Genomic DNA, 18,543 nt, shown 5'->3' with positions numbered 1-18,543 from the left:
AGACACATGCTATAGTCTATCATCAAAACAAAACATGGATAATATAAGAAAGGGCAACATGAGCCAATCCTACTTGAGAACAAAGATACGAAATTCTAAACAAAAATATTAACAAGCTAAACCCCACAATTTATAAAAGAATAAATCATACACATCATTACTGTAATGGTCCACACTAACATTTTTTAAAGTATGACCTCAATAGATGCCAACAAAAATTCAAAAATTAACATTCACTCTTGAAAGAAATGGTAAACTGGGAAGAGAGGGAAACATCCTTAATCTGATAAAGTGTATCTACCAAATCTTTCTGTTTTCTATCAGAAACAAGACAAAGATGGCTGCTTTTTCCTCTTCAATATTGGCTTGGAGGCCCTAGCCAGCACAGCAGGAAAAGAGAAAAATATAAACATATACTAATTGGAAAGGAACAAACAAAACTGTCATTATTTACATATAATTGTCTACATACAAAACTCAAAAAAAAAAGCCTACAGAGAAATATATTAGAATTAGCTAGAGAATTGAGCAAAGTTTCTGGAGGTAAGTTCAATTATGAAAGAAAATTGCATTTTTATATATCAACAACAAACTATTAGAATGTCTGGTTTTAAAAATTAGAATAGTAACAAACACGAGGCTCTCTTAAATACTTGCCTTGAAGATTTTCCTGTAGAAATGTTTCTCTAAAAACGCAAATATCCTGCGGGAAATAATAGGTCATGTGATAGAAAATAAAAGTGGTCCTTTTCCTGTGGACACCACAGGAATGAGCTTGTATTTCTAACTTACGTCGAGAAGAAAAGCTGTTTTTGTTTTTATTTTATTTTACTTGGAAAGACTATTGAGAAATGGAAAGCATGAGCTCTGGCTTAAAAGAGACTGAAAATTTTGAAACTTTAGTATGGTAGAAGCTGGGGAAATGGCCCTGTCAAAGCTGCAGGCTTCTTAATTGCAAGAGGTCGAGTTTTGAATGTATTTCCATTGCAGGCTATTCCTTTTTCTGAAAGTCAAAGCAAATGGACCACGTTTTCGTGCACATGTCAAGCAGTGGCTCCACAGAGTTGAGTGCCCTGTGTGATTGTGTGTGTTATAAGCAGCTACATCTCTACAGGCCATCTAAAGTCTCTTAGGTGGTGCCATACCTGCACCTCACTTGCTCCTGAGATTGACGTATGCTCCATTGAAATAGATGCTCACTAGAAAATCCCAAGCTTGAAAATCAGAAACCTGCAGGAAGGACACGGAGGATCATCTGCAGGGAAGACCACAAAAAGAAACTTGGGTGGGCTTAGTAGAACTCAACCTGGAGTGAAGGGCTAATGACCCACATGTGGTTTTACTTAAGTTCAAACATCCCAGATCCAAGAGAATATTTAAAATGAAAGGAGCACACTTCTTTGCAACACAGAGGGACAGATGCAAAGGAAATAGCATCACACCCATTCCTGCCTTTCTTTTTGTTTCTTTTTTAAGGATGTGGCATTAGTACTTTCTGCCGTAATTGTGCTGCAGGACCACACATTTGTGGGTTTGGGTCAGCTTGTCCCAATAAGGAAATGGATATTATTTAATTTTCAATGATCTAGGAAGAAGAGGATCCCGAGGGAGGAAATGAGGACTTAGAAAACTGATCTTAGAAGGAAGAACAAATTCTCTCTGGGCCTTACTATCTTTATCATGAAATCTAGAAACATGTTTCAAGAATCTTTCAGCCAGTAAAAGGAATGTGGCCTCTGACGTAAGGAAGCAACCAAAAGGTGAAGAAGAGAGGCCCTGAAGTTACATAGTGAGGCTGGTCCTGACCCTGTGAGTTCCGAAAGCAACCATCCCCCTGGCTGGAGTGTGTAGTCCTTCCATCCATTCCCCAGAACAAGTCATGCTCTGGCATTTACTGTGATTTTAGTGAAGGCTTAGATGGACAAAGACTGGAAACTTCCATTGCATTTTCCAAGACAAGTGATTTTCAAAGTGGAGTTCCCAGATAAGCAGCATCAGAATCCTCTGAGAACTTGTTAGCAATGCAACTTTTGGGGTCTCCCACCTCCCACTTACTGGACCAAGAACTCTGGAGGTGGGGCACAGGGATCTACGGTTTAGTAAGGCCTTCTGGTGATTTTAATGCACACTCAATTTGAGGGCAACTAGGCTGATGGTAAAATCTCACACAGGTGAGAGGTATCAAGTTGAATTTAAATTTAATGTGACCATATTTGAGCAGACCACATTAGTGAAGTCTGAGTTAGAGTCATTAGTAGTGTTCACATAATATTTTCAGCTATCTGCTCTCTAGACCTAGAGTAGGATGATATTTGTAACTCCTTTTCTGGTTAAATGGGATCACAAGACTGGTTCTTGCCAATGATTCATAAAAGGAAGTATTTGATTGTCAGCACATGACTTTACAGAGTTTTATACTAAGGTTTGAGCTACAGGCTGAGCATTCCTAATCTGAAAAGTCTAAAATCCAAAATGCTCCAAAATCCAAAATTTCTTGAGCCCCAAGTGAAAAATGTCATAGTTGACCTCATGTGACAGGTCTCAGTCAAAACACAGGCACACAACAGGCAGTTTATTCAGTGTTCCCAAGGGAAAAATAAAACTACCTTCAAGCTATGTGTATAAGGTGTATATGAAACAAAAATAAATTTCATGTTTAGACTTGAGTCCCATCCCCAAGACATCTCATTATGTATATGCAAATATTCCAAAATCCATGAACACTTCTGGTTCCAAGCACTTAGGATTAGAGAGTCCTAACCTGTAGTGACTGCTCCATCAGTCTGGGTCCCAGAGCAGGAAGATCTAGAAAAGGACTTGTTGGTATAAACCACTATGATTTGGGGGCTATTTGTTGCTGCAGCATAACTCAGCCCATCCTAACTCATATTACTTAAAACTACGACTGTGTCTTAAATTTCTGTCAATGTTCTTATTTCAAATATTCCATACCATTTTAAACTGCAGGTGCCAGTTTTTGTTTCAGTCACATATAATTTGCTAGTTGTATCCTGTGTCCCCCAAATGGTCTAACACAGAGCTGGGGACACTGTAGGAGCTTCACAGGTACTAAGTTGTCCATCTACCATAATCCACATCCATTTCAAAAGATCACTCTCCCCTACTCGGGAGGCTGAGGCAGGAGAATTGCTTGAACCTGGGAGACAGAGGTTGCATTGAGCCAAGATCATACCACTGTACTCCAGCCTGGGCAACAGACTGAGAATCTATCTCAGACAAAAAAAAAAAAAAAAAAAAAAATCATTCTCTCTTTAGAGCCCATGTTTCTGTCCATAAAAGTCTATCTACCACAAAACACTCCTCATATTTTCCCCCTCAAATGGTTTCTTTCTCTCTTGATAATACTTAAATCCAACATTTGAGTCTTCTTGCTTTGTTTTAATTATTAACTGTGATTAGGCACTCCAAGAGTTCTGGAGCAACCGGGCAATTGAACATGGGTAATTTTCCTGATTGTTTCCCTGAGTCAACCCGGAACAAATATAAACAAACAACAGAAGTCAAATAAGGAGTATTTGTTTTTTCTCAGCTAGATCACTGTGGATTTACACCTCTTTCCCATTTGCACTAATGAGAATTAGATGAGTAATTCCCCCACAGAGAACACAAACCCTGAAGTCCTTTCAGTGCTATTCTAAAGTGGTAGCAAGAATGTAAAGCTATTTTAGTGCATGCAGCTAAAAATTACCAACTACCATGTAGCATACTTGAGCCTAAACATCTTTCCAGAATTAGGCTGCGAGCTCCTGGAAATGTGAGATGCATTTTATCTTATCTTTGAATCCTTAAGGTCTAGCACAGAATGTGGCATATTGACAGACGTCAGTGCATGTATTTTGTTGAATAAGTGAATGAATGAATGAAATTAACATTTTCTTTTCAGTTATTTCACTAGAAGAAACTAAAGACCAAATTTTGGTTAATGACTCCTATAAGAGAAACATAATTATTAAATTTGTTCTATTCGAGACTAACACTTTGTTTAAGGGTTTCTGCCTTGACTCAAATCGTTAAACTCTGAAAATGTATTTGTCTCATTCCAGGAATCCCATTCTGCCAGCCCAGTAAAGGCAAAAACCCCTATGAAACAGATAATGCACCTGTGATTAGAAGACTAACTAGGAACATATGACAATGATTCTTACATTATTTTTCAGTAAATGCTGACAATTTTAATTAAACAAATAAACCAGTGAAAAATTAGCACCTTCATCTGAAAAAGAACAGTGGTCACACAATTTCCTTAGCTCCCCAATTCACGCTCAGTGGTCAAGGTGTCAACAGAATAACCATAACAAAGGTCAAAGTTCCCAGTGTTCCCTTTTGGCCAGGGAGTTTTCAGGGTTTTGCCCTAGGATATTTAAATATTTAATTACCTGACTCGTATTCCATAGTCCAAAGTAGACCAAAGGACTCTACTCTCGGGAGGACGCTCTGGTGAAGGAAACTCTGGAAATGAAATGAACCCTCCCTATGTCACCATCTCTTTCTTCATGTCTGTTCCTATGTGGAATACTTTTCTGGGTAGCTGAGGAGATTTGGAATGCAATGAGACAATGTGCCCAATTAACTTGTCCTAAGAATCTTTCCACTCTGCCTTAATTACAGATTTGGTTAAAATACAAGTTTCTATTTTCAAATGCAAATTAGTCATAGAGTAATTTATACATTAGTGTGAATTAGTTTCCATACCATGCAATTTTTTCCAGAATCCTTTGCTCACTTAGAATAACAAAACAGTAAACAACTCAGTTGTACTCAAGTCTCTTTATCCTGTTTCCCATACATCATGTGAGCAATTATTTTATTAGAGAGAGTTTAACAGTGAACAAAGAGAGCATTTATCGATGAAACCTTTCCATGTTTACCATTATAGAATCAGGTCATTAGAGTGCAGTATTTCTTCACATTGTCTTCCTTTGATAAGGATTATTAGTTGCAAGCAATAGATATAAACTCTGGTTGATTTGAAGCAAAATATGAATATATTATAAGAATACTGTGTAGTTCACATAATCACCAAAAGAGGATAACAACAAGACTCACAAACTATGCAGACAGAACAACACCTTAGATCGGGTCAAAGAACTGGTGATGTCTCCGTTGCTAATGTTTTTGAGCTAGTTCCCACAGCTTGTCCCACCAGTCTGCTCACAGGAGTGTCAACCATGACCTCACTGCCACCACTTCCCTGGGAATTCAGTCTTCCTGGCTTGCCACCAAAGTACAGTGTTTCTTGGTCTCTACTAGTTCCCATGTCAGAGTTTGTGGCACCTTCCATTGGTGAAATTGATCCTGTGCCTGCATACTAGCAGCAAAGGAGACTAAGAAAAGCATTTAGTGCCTGGCAAGGAAGGCAAACTCTTCTTCCTAGGAAGACACATAAAGTAAAGATAGTGACTGTTTCCCAAAACTTTTTAGAGATTGTAATATTCCCCTAAGTTTAGATTTCTGTCATGGAATATTACCATTTTATTGACATTGTTGGTATATCAAAAATGTGTGTACACTTATGTCCTAGTTAAAATCTGATCTTCTGCGTTCTCATGCCCATTACATCCTCTCCCTTGAATGATTCCTGGTGCCCTGTGAGACCTTCCTACCTTGAGTCTTGCCCCTTCTAATCTTCAATCCACTGGTAATACATTAGCCTCAAAAATACTTCCAACATCAACATCTTTAAAAAAGTAACACCAGATAGCTTCTTACTGCCTTCAAAAGAAAGCTCAATTTTTAATCCCCGGTAGCCCTTCATTATGTGTTTCTTGGCTTCTTTCTTCAGGCCCATTGAAAGGTGACAATATGCTAATAGCTCTCACTCTCGGCACCTCCTTGGCCTCGGCGTCCACTCTGGCGGCACCTGAGGAGCCCTTCAACCCACCACTGCACTGTGGGAGCCCCTCTCTGGGCTGGCCAGGGCCGGGAGCTTGCGAGGAGGTGTGAAGGGAGAGGCCCCTGCGGGAACCGGGGCTGTGCGGGTGCTCACAGGCCAGCGTGAGTTCCGGCGGGCACAGGCTCAGTGGGCCCCGCACTCAGAGCGGCAGGCCAGCACTGCCGGCCCAGGGCAGTGAGGGGCTTAGCACCCTGGCCAGCAGCTGCAGAGGTCCCCCAGCACTGCTGGCCCACATGCACCGTGCTTGAATTCTCGCTGGGTCTCAGCCACCTCCCCGTGGGGCAGGGCTCAGGACCTGCAGCCCGCCATGTCCGAGCTCCTCCTAGCTGTGGGCTCTCGCGCAGCCTGAGCCTCCCCGACAGGCGCAGCCCCCTGCTCCATGGCGCCAGGTCCTATTAACCACCCAAGGGCTGAGGAGTGCAGGTGTGGCTCAGGACTGGCAGGCAGCTCCACCTGCAGCCCCTGTGCGGGGAAGCCAGCTGGGCTCCTCAGTCTAGTGGGGACTTGGAGAACCTTTATGTCTAGCTAAGGAATCATAAATGCACCAATAAGCACTCTGTGTCTAGCTCAGGGTTTGTAAATACACCAATCACTACTCTGTATCTAGCTAACCTAGTGGGGACTGGGAGAACTTTTCTGTCGAACACTCTGTGTCCAGCTAAAGGATTGTAAATGCACCAATCAGCACTCTGTCTAGCTCAGGGTTTGTAAATACATCAATCAGTACTCTGTGTCTAGCTCAAGGTTTGTAAATACACTAATCAGTATTCTGTATCTAGCTAACCTGGTGAGGCCTTGGAGAACTTTTCTGTCTAGCGCTCTGTGTCTAGTTCAGGGATTGTAAATGCACCAATCAGCACCCTGTCAAAATGGTCCAATCAGCACTCTGTAAAATGGACCAATCAGCTTTCTGTAAAATGGACCAATCAGTTCTCTGTAAAATGGACCAGTCAGCAGGATGTGTGTGGGGCCGCAAAAGGGAATAAAAGCAGGATGCCCCAGCCAGCCAGCGGTAACCCGCTCGGTCTCTTTCTGCGCTGTGGAAGCTTTGTTCTTTCGCTCTTTGCAATAAATGTTGCTGCTGTTCACTCTTTGGGTCCACGCCGCCTTTAAGATCTGTAACACTCACCACGAAGGTCTGCAGCTTCACTCCTAAGGCCAGTGAGACCACGAACCCACCAGAAGGAAGAAACTCCGAACACATCTGAACATCTGAAGGAACAGACTCCGGACACACCATCTTTAAGAACTGTAACACTCACCGCGAGGGTCCCAGCTTCATTCTTGAAGTCAGCGAGACCAAGAACCCACCAATTCCAGACACACCATCACTCATCTTTCACAAAAAATGTATCAAACTCTCAACTACTTTGAGCTCCCAAGCCCATTTTTCTCTCCCACGTGCACTTCAATATACAGCTTCTGCCTATAATGCCCTCTTTTACCATCAAATGAATCCCTCCTACTCATAGTTTCAACCCCCACCCCCAACCATCCCCATCACAAAGCAGAATCAGGCGCCCCTCTCATGGCATTCTGCTCTTAATCTATTTTATAAATATTAATGCATTACATTAAAATCATTTATTCATTTGTCTGTCTCTACCACTAAATGGTAGTTCTATGAAGGAGGGAATTCTACTGCATTGCTCACCACCATCTCCCCAGAGCATGGTTCAGTCCCTGGTATATTGGAGGAGTACCATCACTCCATTGAGTATTGAATCCAACTTCTTCAACCTTCCGTCCTATGACTTAGTCACTAGATTAGCCACAATCCTTGTTGCTTCCCCAACCGCCTCATATATCTGCAAGTTTTTCAATGTTCCATCTAAACCTGGATGCTCAAACTCAGCCTTGATTCTGAAGCCAAATAAGGGAGGAAAAAACCCCTAGGAAAAAAATTTAAAATTTTGTATGACTTGTGCTGCAAGTCCAGCTATTCCTCTTCCTGCTCTTCTTACTCTGAGGCTACCACTGGCTAGGTCAGGATACCAGAATGTGGGATCCTAGAAGGTTAGTGGCTCTGCCAAACACCTATTAGAGTTTTCATTTCTTTATATGGGAATTAATAATAACTTTGCCCATATGCTACATAACATATGCATTAAGCAAAGCTTAATAGCTATTAATAAAATATTGATGCATTTGTTTTTCTGGCCAAGTATTTGAAAATAGCTTGAACCATTTCCAGATGGTGACTTTATCTTGGTATCCTGTGACGTGAAAGTCATTGCTAAACTGTGTTCTTTAGTATACATTCTGTAGGTTATTTTCTTCACATGTATACACAGTGATTTTGTTATTCAGTGGCTGTCACAAACAGTGATCCCAGAGGAACCTTTCCATCTTGACAACATTTAGGTAATTTATTTAATATATTTAAAGATTGTCCCCAAATCTTCCATTCTCAAGGTTTTGCAAATTTCTAACATCATGCTCCCAAACTTGTGTACTGCTGGATCATCCATTGCATTTTACACTCCTTAATGTTTCCGGTTATTTTTCTCATTATTCCATTTTTTATCCATCTTTATCATCGTCAATAGTAAGTCTTATTTCAGTATAATAGTCCATTTGATTTTCCTCATCAACATTTCTTCTTTGGATTTTTAGAGTTCTTGTAGATGGTTCAACCATTTTCACACATCTTAAAACTTCTAATCCTTTGAAAGGTAAATAAATGCAAAAAATGCAGAAAACTCTGTGATTAAATAACAAAATACACAGAAGCATGTAAAATTCTTGCAGCTACTGCATTTTTCATTATTTATAACATTTATAAGTAAACAGACATGGTAGTCACTTTATCATTGGATACCTCCATATAAATTGGCAATATGACTAGTATGATCCAAGGAAATTTATGCCCAGGTGCACTTCGAGAAAACTTACCTAAGCAATTTAGGTGATGGTAAGATGAATGAATAGAGAGAAAAGGAGAGAGACACACACACACACAGACTGACTTTCCTTTTACCCACTTCATGATTTAAAATGAGCTTTAAGATGAAAGCCATCTTCTCTTTTACGGAGCACAGAGTGATAAGTGGGGACTTGGAAGAATCCTCTCTGAAGTCTAGTACCAGCTAAACAGATCAACTGTGCAATCTTAGGGAAGTAACTTCATCTCACTGGTCAGTGTTCATATGTTCAAAAACCAAAAAGTTTTATGAAGTTCCACTTCTTCTACTTCCAAAAGCATATAAGCCTATGATACTAAAAATCATTCTGCAAATATCAAATCTTGTGTATGGTATATAATTTTATTACAACTGAAGGAAAGGATATGTGGAAGAGGAGTATTTGTGGGAGAGAATGTGGAAGAGACTGCAGACAGGGAATAAAAACAACTGCAATTATCAAAACCTGGTTTAGTCAGAGGTCAGACGAGCAAGGCCTATGAGCCGGGAAACCAGAAATGGTATGCATCCACCAGTACAGAAGAATCGTAATGACAGGTAAATACAATCTCATTCTACTTATCTACATCTGGATAAGAAGAATGGATGAAAATATTCAACATTTGTTGGCTATGAGTTAATACTTGTAAAGCGTTAGAAAGTATTTAGCACACTGTAAGTGCTCAAAAAATATCAGCTATTACTATTACCATTGTACATTTTTACAATAGGTAGACTTCTATAAATATCATATGACGCAAAAGTTACCACAAATGCTTTGGTTTGTTGCTAAGGTTTGGGAAAGCTGGAATGTCTACTGACCCATGGGAATTTGGAAATCTCTTTTATATCATCAGCCTTTCCCAAGATAGGCATGTCCACAAGTGGAAAGAAGAGATGGGATGGTTCTAAGAGATGTTTCTTGCTTATCTCCAAAGCTAAGATAAGCTTTGTGTGTGGGGCAAACCTACGGGAATGCTAACACGCTGTGTCCTGGGTGACTCTTGAAGGGAACTGAAGTGAGGACATTCTGTGATGTTCTGGAAGGTCTAGGAGATCAAGAAGTAACATGCACCAGGAGCTTCCAACAACAATCCAAAGTGGGGATGGAGAGCTGAAAGTCCCACATGAGGTAAGCAGGGGTTCTGAGCTCCAGGTGGCTGGGAAAGCTCACTATTCCTGCCCAGTTTACTCTCATGTGAGGTGTATTCAGGAGTACTACCTGCCAATGAAATGAGTGCTCAGAAGGAATGTGCAAGAGAGCAAGAAGGGCCCTGCCTGAGCCCCTGGAATGACTTTTCCTAGATGCACCACATTTCAAGTGAACTGGATGGTCTTTGAAAAGCAGGAGCTGAGGGGCCTCTGCATGCAAGTAATGCCCATCTTATTAGGTTAGTCATATCTCCTAAGGAAGCCTGATACTTTTTTTTTTCATGCTAAAATGGATAATTCAGTGAAGTGAATAATCCTCTTGTGCTGTGGGGATAGTTACCTGTTTTATCTGTTGGTGTGAGCCTGCACCTTCATACATTGTGGATTTTTGTTTTTAACAATGGAATATAGCTCTACCATAGTTGTTATGTAAAATGCATCCCCGAAATATAATGTGCCCCTAAATGTAAGAATATTTGTAATATTGTCACTAGCAGCAAGCTCAGTAACACAAAGGGCATTCCTAGTAAGCCGACAAAATGTGTCTGTGTGTGTTCATGAAGGCAGACCATTACGCAAAAGAACCTCACATCTTAATGGCTTAGTACAATTTCAGAAGTTTGTCTTTTACTCATGTCTCAGTTCAAGATGAGGTTTTCCTCCAAATAATGACTCAGAAATCCAGATGGCTTCTCTCCTGTGGCTCCCGATGCTAAGAATCCATGGCGGAGGAAATGAATATGCAGAGGATCATGCACCCCATACCAACAACCTCAGGTGAGAAATGGCATCTGTTGCTGCTGTTTATATGTCTTTAAGGGGAATTAATCACATAACCCTACCTAGATGAAATATGCATTCCCTGGCGGAGCTGCCACTTGTGGGCAAAACAGGAACATTTGGTGGTCAGACACCTATCTTTGTCATAGTTGTTCAGGAGTTAGGAATCTCTCATAGCACCTCTGCTCCATGATTGGTATATGGAGATTTGACTCTCACTCAAGCACCTGTAAAAATAGACACATAATATGAAAAAACAGGTGTAACTAGAGCATCACTCTTCATATACATATAATCTTGAGGCTGATATTTGTTTTTCATGATTGCCCCTATTTTCTTGGCTTTGAACTCCTAACCCATCTGGAGAAGACAGTTTGCTCTACCCTAGTTCAGTGAACTTAATCAGGACTAGTAATTTTTTAATCTAGTTATTAAAATTTTAGTCACCAATCACATTTCCAAGCCTCCTAGTTTTTAGCCTCCCATCACAATCCCCCAGTTCAGCTTTCTTTTCTATGCACAATATTGTGTTGCCTCCACAGGGACGGAGGGTAAAGACATAGTGGCACTGTCCACTTGCAGGCAACAGTATATGGTGGAGACAGGAAGCTGAGAAGTTGATCTGGTGTCACTCTGTGGCTAGCTTGGCCTATGGGGTGATTGCTCCTGTTAGGTTTCTGACCCTGGGATTTCATAGCTGTCCTGATGTGGCAGCACATTAACACGTCTTTTAATCCCCAGTCTTTATAGAATGAAAGAGAAAAAAACTTGGATGTATGCACACATCATGAGATAAATCAATATTTGCTTCTATGAAGCAAGAACAAAATGCTACAGAAAAGTAACATTCAGGCATTTTAAAAAAGCTTCTGAAATGAAACACGAGAGCAGAGGAGAAAAATATCACCAGAAAGCTTTGAAGGTAAAATTGAGAAAACCTCGCAGAACTTAAGTAAAAAGTCAAAGATAAAAAATAAGAGAAATGAATTAACAAAATCAAAGGACAAGTATTCTAAAAGTTGCAGGAATAAATGATAGGAAGTCTAAAAAGACAGAATGGAAGAAGTAGAGGGAGGAAACAGTCAATGAAATCATTCGAGAAAATTACCAGGACCTGAAAAACATATTTTTTTTAAGTTAAGAGGGTGCCCTTAGTGCCCAACACAATGTGTAAAAATAAATCAACAATAAGGTACATCATTGTGAAATTATAAAACATCAGCATCAACAGGATCTTTAGAGTCTGAGAGAAGAAAGAGGAGGTCCCTTACAAAGGATTTGTAATCAGAATTGTTCAGCTTATTCAAGAGCAACACTGGGAACTCACAGATAATTGAAGAATATCTTCGAAATGCTGAAGAAATTTATTTTCTATCTTAAAATTCTATACCCAGTCAGGCAGTCTATTATGTGAGAAGATGGAACAAAAATATTTTCAGGCATTCAAGGTCTCAGAAAATTTACCTCCCATAAACCTTTTTTTCAGGGCATTATTGAAGGATGTACCTCACGTAACGTTGAGAGTAAGCCACTTGCTAAAGGAATTCGAGGACAAAGGCAATAGAAGATCCACTGCACACACCCATGCACACTCACACAGACACACACACAGAGTCTCTAGCATGATGGTTAAGGAAGATCTCAGAATGATTGACAAGCACCAAAGACAAAAGGAAGCAAGGACTTACGGAACAGGTTCAAAAAATTGTGGCCAAGGGCAGTATAGGACTTCATACCCATAGCTGCCCTTCCCTACATGAAAGGCATGGGGAAGCCAATATAACCAGCACTTGTATTAATGGCATCCAGAGCAATGATGCTATATGGCAGGAATACAATGATGAGACAATAAAGTCTATGCATCCCTATTATGTGTGTGTGTGTGTGAGTTTGTGTGTGTGTGTATGTGTGTGTGCATGTGTGTAGTGAGAGACAGAAAGTGTCTGGAATGATATACAAGAGAAAAAGCAAAAAGTAAGTGACATTTGTGTCCTTTGGAGAAAGGAATTTGATGCTGATAGAAAAGAGATGTGAGGAGGACCTAATTTTCATTATATGCAATTTTGTTTATGTCTAAGATTTACTATGTATACATATTTCCTATTAATAAAAGCTATAGCATAAAATTCATTCACTTAAAAATTACAAATATGCATACTTATGACCTAACAATTTAACCTCTGACAGTTAGACCTTTGCATGTGCAAAATGATATATGCAAAAGGATATTCATTACAGCATTGACTGAGAGAGCAAAAGACTAGAAATGACCTAAATATCTATCAAATAAGTCCGGTGAAATAAGCTGTGTACCCCTGCACAATGGAATATGTTGTAGCCATATAAGAATAATGAAGAAGTTCATTAAGTAGTGATAAGGAATGATCTGTAAGATATATGGCTAAGCAGAAAAGAGATGGCAGTAAAAACGGATATATGGTACAGTATGCCAAAATTTTTGCATAAGAAAGGGGAAAACTGAATATATATTTGGAATTTTTAAATGTGCATACAATGGCTCTGGGGAGAAAAAACACACACACACATAAAAACATTGGTTGCTTATGGTTTCTGCTTCATTTTCTTCATAGCATTGTCATTATGTTAAATTATTTCACACATTGATTTGTTTGCATGCTTGTTTTCTGTTTCCTCCATTAGAATTTAGTCACCAAGGGGGTAAAGTCGAATCTGATATGTTTACATTGGTATCCCCTACACCTTGGACAAGTGTCTGGCACATAATAGATGCTCAATAAATGGTTGTTGAATATTGTTTGAAAGAAAAAAAGAAGCCTTTTCTCTGACCATGTTGTGGCCCTTTAGGGGATGATAGCATTGTGATCCCAACCCTTCAAAGGATATTCTGTCTTCAAGGCAAATTTTTTTTTAAAAGCCAAAAAGTAGTCATAAGAAACTGCTAACAGAATAACAAGGAATGTAAAATGTCAGCCTTCACCTATTAATAATTATTACAGCATATTATGTCTCTGACTGAATGTTCTACAAACAAGCAATTAAGGTAATCTTCATCACAGGAGGTAGTTTGAAGAAGTCAAAACCACAACGCATTTCAAACAGCTGGGGAACAGCAGAAATACTGGAGGAAAAAACCAACATCCTGTGAGCTGGTGTTTTTGTAGAATTTAAAAATAAATGTCAAGAGATGGAACACAATCATTTATGAGTCACCAAATTAGATTCTTGGGTCGCTACAGTTGTTCAGAGGACAGAAAGGAGATTTCTAGATGTTACTTTGGCAATGAAGTAAAGCAATTGCTTGTGGACATTGTTAGCTTCTGAAGGTGGTCAAGATTCAAATTCATAGGTCATCATAGAGGGGAAAATAAAACTTGCAAAGTGTTTCTAATTTGTCCAATTCTTGAATATATATTTAAAATTAGGAGATGTATATTTTCACTAAGTTCTTCAAAACGGGACTTCAAAACTCTCCTACTCTTCAAGCTCTTGTAAGGCTAATAGCACACACATACATACCCACTCAGGCATTGATAAGACCATTCCTTGCCTCTGGTTTAGCCCTGATTCTGGCTTAGCCACTTTTATTCCTTTATTTGGTGTTGTGTGATGTTTCACTGGGCATGTTGCATGACCTTCACAAAGCATCCATCTGATCTATCCACTTGTTGCAGGAAGTCAGGGACCCCAAATGGAGGGACCAGCTGGAGCCATGACAGAGGAACATAAATTGTGAAGATTTCATGGACACTTATCAGTTACCAAATAATACTTTTATGATTTCTTATGCCTGTCTTTAATCTCTTAATCCCGTTTTCTTCATAAACTGAGGATGTATGTTACCTCAGGACCACTGTGATAATTGTATTAACTGTACAAATTGATTGTAAAACATGTGTGTTTGAACAATATGAAATCACTGCACCTTGAAAAAGAACAGAATAACAGCAATTTTTAGGGAACAAGGGAAGACAACCATAAGGTCTGACTGCCTGTGGAGTTGGGCAAAAAGAACCATGTTTTTCTTCTTGCAGAAAGCCTATAAATGGACGTGCAAGTAGGAGAGATAGTGCTGAATTCTCTTCCTGGCAAGGGATATTAATATTAATACCCTGGGAAAGGAATGCATTCCTTGGGGGAGGTCTATAAACAGCCACTCTGGGAATGTCTGTCTTATGCGGTTGAGCTAAGGACTGAGATATGCCCTGGTCTCCTACAGTACCCTCAGCCTTACTATGGTTGGGAAACCCTGCCCTGGTAAATTTGTGGTCAGACTGATTCTCTGCTCTCAAACTCTGTTTTCTGTTGTTTAAGATGTCTATCAAGACAATACATGCACCACTGAACATAAACCCTTATCAGTACTTCTGCTTTTGCCCTTTGTCCTGTTCCCTCCGAAGCATGTGATCTTTGTTAGATCCTTATTAGTAGTTCTGCTTTTTGCCCTTTGAAGCATGTGATCTTTGTACCTACTCCTGTTCTTACAACCCCTTCCCTTTTTAAAACCCTTAATAAAAACTTACTGGTTTGAGGCTCAGGCGGGCATCATGGTCCTACTGATATGTGATGTCACCCCCGGCAGCCCAGCTGTAAAATTCCTCTCTTTGTACTCTTTCTCTTTATTTATCAGCTGGCCGACACTCATGGAAAATAGAAAGAACCTACGTTGAAATATTGGGGGTGGGTTCCCCCAAAACCCACCCAGTGATTTTTATCATTGCAAATAACCTTTGCCTATTCTACGTACCTCAAGAAAAGATACATTGACTTGAAACTAACATGGTCTTGTGATTTCTAGCAGGCACCACTCCCCATTTCACCAATTTTTTGTTAGCCCAAGTGTAGCAGATCCTGTCTGTGTCTGGCCCATTTCCCCTGGCCATATCCTCCACAATCTTAAAGTTTAAAGCAAACACCTGCAACTGACTCAAGCCTCTTTTGCCCTGACTGAGAGCCCACTCAGCCTGGGACATCACAGGACAGAACTGCACAGAGAGTTAGTTCCCCAGGAAGCAGCCCCTAATGTGACTGATGGATGGATACCCTGCTTCCTCACCCCTGGTTGAGATAACCCTGAGGTGCGTTTTACTGATTTCCTAAGCTCCCCAGCAGCTCACAGGAGTAACCAGCTCCATAACTCACCCTTACTTGGGTAAGGGTGGTAACATCCTTTATTGGTGCTCTGACTCCCCTTTTGGCATTTCTTGGGATTAACTTTCAAATAATCTGCTTCAAGTGAGTCCTCGTCTTGGTATCTGCTTTTGAGAGAACTTGTACTAAGACAAAACACTAGAAAATTAACAAAATATACAAATATTTCCAAATAAATAATGCAATTTGTTCAGATCGTGTTTTCTGATATTATACTTGTGTAAGAATGGTCTTTGAAATTGAATAGCACCCTTCTGAAATTCAGAAATAATATTTTCTTAGAGAAGAATGTTCCCCCTTCTTAATGGGACTTCAAACAATACTAAATGTTGTAGTTTGTCTAGAAGGGAATATTGAAATGTTTGAAAGACAACAGGAACACAAGCACATGTGACTTGCTGGATAAGCCAGAGTAAGGCTGGAAGCTGAGGGTCTCCATTTAAACATAGAACACCAGTTCACATCTTCAGAGAATGCCCAGAACACTTGGCCCATGTAATTAAATAAAAGCTGTGATCCTTGCCACAATAGATGTTATTGTCTAAGAGATAGACATATAATACTCAAATTCTCATACTGCAATTGATTTAAAATAGCTGTGTACTCCCCATAGCAATAGCTGAAATAATAGTCAAGATTGTATATTTTAGTCACTTTATTATTTACTTTACAATAAAATATGGAGAGTTTGTAAAACTATGTCCTGATTTGAAATCATTGTATACTTAATTTCAAACCATATTCAGATGGTGGCAATAATGACAAGAAAAGTCACATTAGTACTAACATTTGTTATACTATCTCATAATTCAACAAGTACCTTCTCTAACAAGCAACCTCTATATGTAATCAATATGTTACACAAATTTAACATCTGTCCCCTGGAATTTATTTATTGTCACCTGGCAGCCTATGCTCACAACCCAATCAGAATACAATGCCATGGAAATGTCAATGGTTAGCCTCATGGAATAACTTCTTGCAACTTTAATAGAAATGATTTATCAAGTCTATGAGTGATAAGAAATTGGATGAGAGAGCAAATATGTGGAAAGAGGGAAAGAGCTTTCTTGGTTATTACAATTGTCCTATGTTGTTCATTACTAACTGAACAATTGGCATTGATAATGTGTAACAAAGCAAACTTAATTTAAACGTTTTTTTTCTCACTAATTCCTTCTAAACTTACTCTATTTACCCATTCTTTTTCTTTTTTCTTTTGAGAGACAGAGTTTCACTGTGTAGCCCAGGCTAGAATGCCATGGCACCGTTATAGCTCACTGAAGCCTTGAATTCCTGGGCTCAAGCAATCCTCCTGCCTCAGCTTCCTGAATAGCTAAGAATACAGGCTCATGCCACAATGCCCAGCTTTATATATTCTAGAGACAAGGTCTCACTATGTTGCCCAGGCTAGTCTTGAACTTCCAGCCTCAAGCAATCTTCCTGCCTCGACTTCTCAAAGTGCTGGGATTATACCCACAAGCCACCATGCCCAGGGTAGCCATTGACCCATTCTTTACTGACACTGTATGACATCTTGGACCTGTCCTATAGCATTTCAGGGGTCACTCTTAGAAAAGAATCAAGTAGTTCCTTCACTATGGCATTAAAATGTCCAAGGCACTCTGATGATCTCACAGTTCCCAGTCCACTCCACGTTGATCATCAAAACTTTGAACTTATCCAATCAAAGCTTCTGTCTTCCCTGACCCAGCACAGCTATATCCAGACTCAAAGGTCAATAATGAGAGCAGTGGAGTAGGTCGGCTTCATGACCATTTCCTATGTCCACTCCCATTCACTAGCTGTAGTCCCTGGAGTTTCTCTGCTCTCTGGGAATAGAGCAGGTAGAATACAAAGGGAGATGGGATGTGAAGAGTTCTGTCCTGACTGGCACTTGGTCACTTGCCATTGGTACTTTCTGAGAACGATGGATGTCCACATTTAATTCTCTTTTGTGGGGTGCCTTTGTGGGTCCCTCAGAGACCCTCTGCTGGGGGATTCCACCTACAGGTCCCTCAAATGGAAAATGCCTTTTCCACAGCTAATCACTTATGACCCCTCCCCTACTGCTGGGGGATTCTGGCATCAGTCCCTTAGCCCAGTCTCCAGAATTTTTCTTGCACAAAATACTTTTTAAGACAACCCAGGCCAGTTTCATTTTGCAGGGTCCACACCTGGGCAGTGGAAAATATGGACCTTTGCCCTTGCTCGGTGAAACTGTGGCTCTCTCTAGACCTGGCTTTGCTACCTCTGATTCACCTGCACACACCCTCCTGCCTTAGACTTTTCCTGACAAAACTCCAACACCAGTCCTTATGTTCCCAAACTCCATGGGACACAAGACAACTCTCTAAATTGTCACCTTAATGCTCTTCTCACATAGTTGGAAATGAGAGAGAGAAATACTCCTCTCTCCTTGGGGGCAGGAGGTAAATACAAGATAACTTCAACACCCTGCCCCTCCTTGGCTCTTCCAGAACCTCATGCTGGGTGAAAGGCTAGTTCTGGCCACACTTTTATAACCTTCTGATGTAGTCAGCAATCTGCATGTGCACTCTAATCCTTCTGTCTAGGATGTTTGGGCCTTTGAGGACTCCTTTATTATTCACAGCTTTTGTAGACTCGGCCAAAACTGAGGGAGAAAAGGTCTCCGTTTAAATA

The 18,543-nt window shown here is 40.1% G+C and overlaps 1 long non-coding RNA gene across 3 annotated transcripts in view; it reads right to left on the bottom strand.

Annotated features, from left to right (window-relative positions):
• Window positions 1-7,172: 7,172 nt before the first annotated feature.
• LOC110741457 overlaps window positions 7,173-18,543 on the bottom strand; it is a 149,488-nt gene continuing 138,117 nt past the window's right edge. For 2 of the 3 annotated variants that reach the window (XR_002517680.2, XR_004177809.1), the window contains exon 7: window positions 7,173-10,976. This is a non-coding gene — a long non-coding RNA (uncharacterized LOC110741457). The remainder of the gene's footprint in view (window positions 10,977-18,543) is intronic. The other variant, XR_004177810.1, reaches the window with a different exon arrangement.

This window comes from Papio anubis, chromosome 13 (genome assembly GCF_008728515.1).
Source record: "Papio anubis isolate 15944 chromosome 13, Panubis1.0, whole genome shotgun sequence".
Taxonomy (NCBI): Eukaryota; Metazoa; Chordata; class Mammalia; order Primates; family Cercopithecidae; genus Papio; species Papio anubis.
The sequence above is the reverse complement of the archived record's forward strand: the minus strand, read 5'-3'. Positions and strand labels throughout refer to the sequence as shown.